This window comes from Nannospalax galili, unplaced genomic scaffold, assembly GCF_000622305.1.
Source record: "Nannospalax galili isolate Female #2095 unplaced genomic scaffold, S.galili_v1.0 scaffold3643, whole genome shotgun sequence".
NCBI lineage: Eukaryota > Metazoa > Chordata > Mammalia > Rodentia > Spalacidae > Nannospalax > Nannospalax galili.
The window spans coordinates 61,935-68,034 of record NW_008348665.1 but is presented as its reverse complement, the minus strand read 5'-3'; the positions used below and the strand labels follow the sequence as shown (position 1 = coordinate 68,034).

At 55.4% G+C, this 6,100-nt stretch overlaps 1 pseudogene; it reads left to right on the top strand.

Moving 5' to 3' along the window:
• The first annotated feature begins 1,450 nt into the window (after positions 1-1,450).
• LOC103744198 overlaps positions 1,451-6,100 on the top strand; it is a 34,701-nt pseudogene continuing 30,051 nt past the window's right edge.

Genomic DNA, 6,100 nt, shown 5'->3' with positions numbered 1-6,100 from the left:
AGCAAGAGGCTTTTATTTTACACAGGTACCTGTGGGCACAACTCCTGACAAAGGGAGAAGCGCGCCCCAGGTCTGGGGTTTGGGGTCTTTATAGGGCAGAAGCAGTTTACAGAAGCAGAAGCGTGGTTATTGGTTAGTTTAAACTATTACAAAATGCTATAGGGAGAGCGGGGGGGCTTACTTATCATTAAGCCAGATGTTTCAACCATAAACTTACTTATCAGTGAGTTGGAGATGTCTCAGCCTTGAAACTCACTCATTAGCGAGTTGGAGATGCCTCGGCCATGAAGCTTACTTATCGGCAAGTTGGAATTCTTGACCGGTACATGACCTGCCTGAGACGTGACTTGCCTGAAAGGCTTCATGGCTCCTGACTTTTATGTTTTTCAATGACACTGAATTTGCTGGTCTCTAACTGTGGGTAGCAATTGACTTTGGGACCTCTATTCCCTCATGGGCCTAAGACACTGATTTTCGGGGCTAGTTTCCAACTCCTGTTCCTCCATTTGTATAATGGGACTTTGACACAAAGTCACCGTGTCCCATGCTGCTTCCTCCAAGGTCAAACAGTCAACACACCTTGTGGACCTAGAAATGTGACCTGTGGGGATGACAGGCATCAAACCTTGAGCATCAAAACACAGATGCTAACACTCACTGAGAGAATCAATGAAGTAACCTCTAGAAGTTTCCCAGGGCGATTAGGAGAGTGAGTGTGTGTGTGTGTCCCAGCATGACCCCAAGGAGCTGTCCCCTGGCTGGGTCTGGCATCTGGGAAGAGTGCCTGTCTGCTGCTGCCCTCCAGGGACTCCTGTGAGAATGACCTTGGACACCAACAGGTGGTCCCCAGACCACATGGCTGTGACCATCCTGTCACTCCTGCCTCTGCACACTCATTGAGTGCCCCATGCTGGTTGCCATTGCCCTGTTCTGCCAGCTGGGGTCAAGGGGTCATGGCCATGTCCTTCCCTGCCTGTGCCTTCAGATCCCAGGAGCTCTGACCTTGCTGGGCATTTTGTGTAGCCCCTGTCCTCAAGGCCATGTTTCCCAGACTCCCATTCAGCCACCCCTGCTCAGGTCAGCCTAGGAGAAGCGATGCTTGGGCCCAGGAGGAGGGAGAAACATAGTACTCCTCCTCTGATACCTGTCCCCCAATCTGACAGGGGCTGCTTCCTGCTCCCCCCCTTGAGAACACAGTTCCAGTGATGGTCAGAGTTCCTTGTCTGCCTTGTCATCTCCAGCCATCAAGGGGCCATCGTTTGCTGTGGACCTCCATGTTGCCTCACTGTGGCCACGTGGCTTCTCAGTCTTTTTGTCATCAGTTCTGGGTTAAATAAGTTCTGTTTTAAATACTTTGAGATATTTGGTCTTATATGGAGACCTTGACTCATCACTGCTCCCTCTTCAGGCCCCAGCCACATTCTTGCTGAATCAAAGCCACCCTAACCTCACCAAGCAACTCTGGCACAGACCCAGACCGTTTACTCAGGGCAGTCCAAAGAAACAGCAGAGAATCCAAGTGTGAACTAGGGTCCTGAAGACCAGGCAAGGGCGTGTGTGTGTGTGTGTGTGACAGTACCGAGGGAAATGGGCATCCCATCGGTAAGCCAGTGCTGAGGTTCTTTTGGGAAAGTGCCATGGGTTTGGGGTTGTGGGAGTCTGGATCCACAGTGTGTATATAAGCATTTGAGGTGGAGGATGAAGCTGGGACAAGGGCTGGAGGGTGGAGAGTCAGACACCCATTTAGGGGGCACAACCACCGAGGGCTTCCTAAGAGGGAGGCCTACTGGGTCCTGGGCTGGGGGCAGAGAGGTCCACAGAATAGGAGAGGCCAGAAGCCTGGGGCAGGGCCACAGGTAGTCTGTGAGGCTGTCGCTGACACCTCTTTCCTCCCACCCTCAGGCCCAGGCTTCACTTCTTGAAAGATCCATGGCAACACCACCGGCCTCTTATACCACACCTCTATTTTAAATAGCTCTGCAAAAGTTCCGGTCTGGCCCAGTGGGAGGTGGGACTATAATCCAGGAATTATACTTTGGGAACCAAGTAACTAAATAGCGCCCAGAGAGAGGAAGCTAAGACCCAGAGGTGGATCCGTGAAATACTGGGTACCCGGGGCTTCCCAGAGGCCAGGCCACTGCTCTTGAATTTGAAAAGGCTCGGGTACGGGAGGAAGGGGCTGCCCGCTGAGCCGCCTGAGGCTGCCCGGCGCGCCTTTCCCCGCATCTCCGCGCAGAGGTGACTCCGCGCGAGAGAAGTCCCCAAACTCCAGGCCTGCGGGGGGATGAGGGGGAGTCCACTTGCTTCCCCGCGTGCGCCCGGGAGGGAGGCAGGCGTTTGGGGCGCGGCCGGCGGCTCCCCGGGGACTGCACCGGCTCGGCTAGCGGGCCCTCAGCCTCTTCCTCCGCGGCATGGCTGGGCTGCGCACTGCGGCCGGGATCCGGGCCGCGTCGCTGTTGGCGTTGCGCCCGCTCCTGGCCGCCACGCACCCGCAGTGCCTGGACTTCAGGCCGCCCTTCCGGCCTCCGCAGCCGCTGCGCTTCTGCGCGCAGTACTCGGCCTTCGGCTGCTGCACCGCCGGGCAGGACGCGGCGCTGGCCCGGCGCTTCCGTGGACGCCGCAGTGTGGGCGACGTGCGCTGGCTACGCGCCGGACCTGCTGGTCCCGGGGTAGCGCGGTTGGCAACCCCGCACGGGCGGGGAGCCAGGGTGGGTCCCGGACTTTGGAGCTCCAGGCTGCTACACGGAGGACTCGACTCCAGCATCCCGGGACAGATCTTGATTTGTCATTCATTTGCTTTGCAAAGACTTTGGACCTTTTAGGGCCTCAGTTTCTCTCCGAGACTAGGGACGACTGTTCTCCCTAGAGTGGGATCTGGCAACAACACCGGAAAGTCCCGCCCTTGTCAGGTGCCAGGGTGAGATGGTCTGTCCTAGACCCGGAAGGCGGGGCCTGGGAGACGGTGTGGTCAAGGTATAGGGCGTGGTCTTGTCGGGGGTGTGCAGGGGGGCTACTGCTCCCTAGGAGGACCCCTCCTCAGACCCGAGCAGTCTGAGAGCCTGTTTCTCAGGGCCTGGGTAGTGCCTGAGTGCTTAGAGCCCCCCCCCCTTGCAATTTCACTCCTGCCATGGCTCCTCGCCTGCAGAGGCTCTCTCCAGACTACCTGAGTGACCGCCTAAGCTACCTCTCGTCACCTCAGCTCTGATGATGGAGACCTTGCGTTGGTTCACACGGGGTTGCCGTAGCTGTTTTCCTCTTGAGTGGGGTTGATGCAGAGTAGGTGGACTTTCCTGCTTGGCTGGATGCAGGAATGGGGGCCAGGCCAGGCATGGAAGTCGAGTCCCGCCCCGCAGTGCAGAGTTCCAGGCTCTGCCAGCAGGGGGCAAGCTAGTGGGGAGGGGCAGAAGGGCCTACTTGGATTTGATATTGCCACCTCTCCTCACTGTGAAGTTGAGAAGGTCAACTGTTGTCTTTCAGGTACCTAATCTCTAAATCGGGGGCAGATTTCTAACATCCCTTTCCCATACAAACTAAATGGCACAGATTAGAGGTTCAGCAAGGGTTTGTAGGTGAATTCTAGCGCTAACTTGCTAGCCCAGGATGTGAGTGGGGATTAGAGGCCACTTCAGGGAAGGTGGACCCTTGCCCAGTGTCACATAGCACAGTGGCAGGGAAGGAGACCTAGACCACACTCAGCACTCCTGTGAGTGGGGCCTCTGGTGGGAAGTGAAAGGTGCTGGGAGGTGAGGGGAGGGTGCAGGAGAGACCATAGTGCTCTGGGGTGTGCTGCCCACCTTTTGGTGGATTCTGCCAAGCCCCAAGTGGTGCATCTCAAGAGAGCCAGAAGAGGTGGCCCATACCCGCCCTCTCTCCCCAGCCTGCAGGTCAATGCCATCAGGCTCTTTGGTCCCCTTACACCAACCAGGGTTCCCGCACCCCACACCCAGTTCGCATTTACTTATTGGGCATTTACTGTGTCCTAGGCTCATTGGAGCTAAGGAGGTAGACAGGACCAGGGAGGCAGAAGGAACTAATCCAGAGGCTACTTGCTGGCAGGAGGCACCTCTTTTTCTTTGGGACCTTTCCCAGGATGACTTGGCCTGAGCAGCCTGTGGTAGGGTGTCTGCTCCTACCTCCAGCTGAGGCATCTCTGGGGGTGACCTCATGTCTGGAGTGAGCTTACAAGTGGGCAGGCTGCCGAGGCTATGACATGGTCTCCCTGAAGGGGACCTCAGGAGAGTGCTAGCAGGACACCATCTTCACTGCCCCCAAGACTGTGATGTCTGATGGAGGAGCTGCCTTCCACAGGGAGGGCCCAGGAGCCTGATCTACAAGTTTCCCTCAGTGGCATTCACAGCTGCCTTGGGCAGGCAGGAAGCTCTTTCTGGAGGCTTCGCCCACCTCTGGGAGATAGCTGTGTTGGGCAGTTGTGGCACGTGCCATCCTCAGCATGGCTGGTGTTGTACCTTTGATGCAGCTAAGTTCCTTGTAGCTGGGAGCCTCTGATGAGAGGGAGGACCTGACAGAGACTTGTGGAGGTGCGTAGCAGGCTCACACACTTGGCAGACACATCTCCAGAGCCCGTGAATGAGGGATCAGCTCTATGCTGCTGGGCCCAGGGGTAGTTAACAAGTCATAGGCCCAGCCTCAAAAGTCTCTTCATTTGATGCAGGAGACAGACTTTCAGCCACTTACCAGGGCATACAAGACACCTCCCCAAGGTACCAGGGACATAGCAAAAAAGCCTGGGACATCTTGGACAGCCTGGAGGAGTGCCGGTTGAGTTACATCCTCAGGGCTCACGTTTGAACATTTACCAAACACACATAGCATTTCAGTGTATACTCCCAACAACTATGAGGTTGGAGTTCCTTTCCCTTTCAAAGACGAGGACTTCAGCAGAGAGGTTAAGGCGCTTCATGACCATCATACAGGGAACATAAGCTCTAGCTCCAAAGCCCTCTTCTTAGCTACTTCATAACACTGCCTCCTTCCTTTGAAGCTAGATTGTGTGCTGGATCCTGGGACGCCTGTCCTGGAAGGCCCCATAGTCTATGGGGTGGACAGGCAGGCAAATTGAGATAATTAAGTGCCGGTCATGCAGACCAGCCAGGCTACCTCTGGTGAAGTTGATGGCAGAGTAGGAGAGCTGTTCCAGCAAGCGACAAGATTATCATGTGGAGAAGCTGTGTGAGTCAGGGACAGAGTGCTCTGAGCATCCAAAGGGCAGGAGCTGACCCTGGTAGAAATGGAAGGACTTGTGTGTTGGGCCTTCATCATGAATAGGAGTTTTCCAGATGTGGAAGGGGAGGAGGAGGGAATATACCACAGAAGGAACACTGTGTACAAGACTTGGTCTTTCTAGGGGTGGAGTGGGGGACAAGAAGCCTTTGGGACTTGGGGCCATGAGTCATGAGTGTCAGGAATTGCTCAGTGGCAACCTTGGGGTGGGGTCAGGTAGCAGGTGTCCTGCCCCTGTGAGTTTTCCACTGCCTGTCTCTGGACACTGAGGTCCAATGACTGACCACCCTCCATGCCAGAAGCAGTCACTAATTTACTAATTCAAAATTTTACTAGCATTTACTCATTCTGGACTACTCTGGTCTGAGGGCTACATTTGTACTGCATGTAAAAAAGAGAGGCCACAAAAGCCACATGGAAGAGGCTGCCAGACTTGGTGGTCACTATGTGATAGATGTCGATGCCCTGTGCTCTTCCTGTGTTCTGGTTGACCCTTTGGTGAGGAAAGGGCTATCAGGTTGGTTTTCAAAAGTCTGTTCTGCCCCTCTTCTGTTTATGGAGCCAAGCCAGTGGCCAGCACAGTCTGTGCCCTGCAGATACTGCTTGAGTGAAGTGTTGCTGGAAAGAACGCCAGGCTGGGTGTCATGAGCCCTGGTCTGGCCACTTCTTTGCAGAACGCCAGGCTGGGTGTCATGAGCCCTGGTCTGGCCACTTCTTTGCATGTGGCTACTGTTAACCTATCTTTCATCTATAAAATTGGAGTCATGGTGACACTGCCCTGCAAAGAGGAAGTGAGGCCTGTGTGCACAGTCCTCTGTGGTCTCCCCACGGCCACTGCTGGCCCACAGCAGGGTCCAGA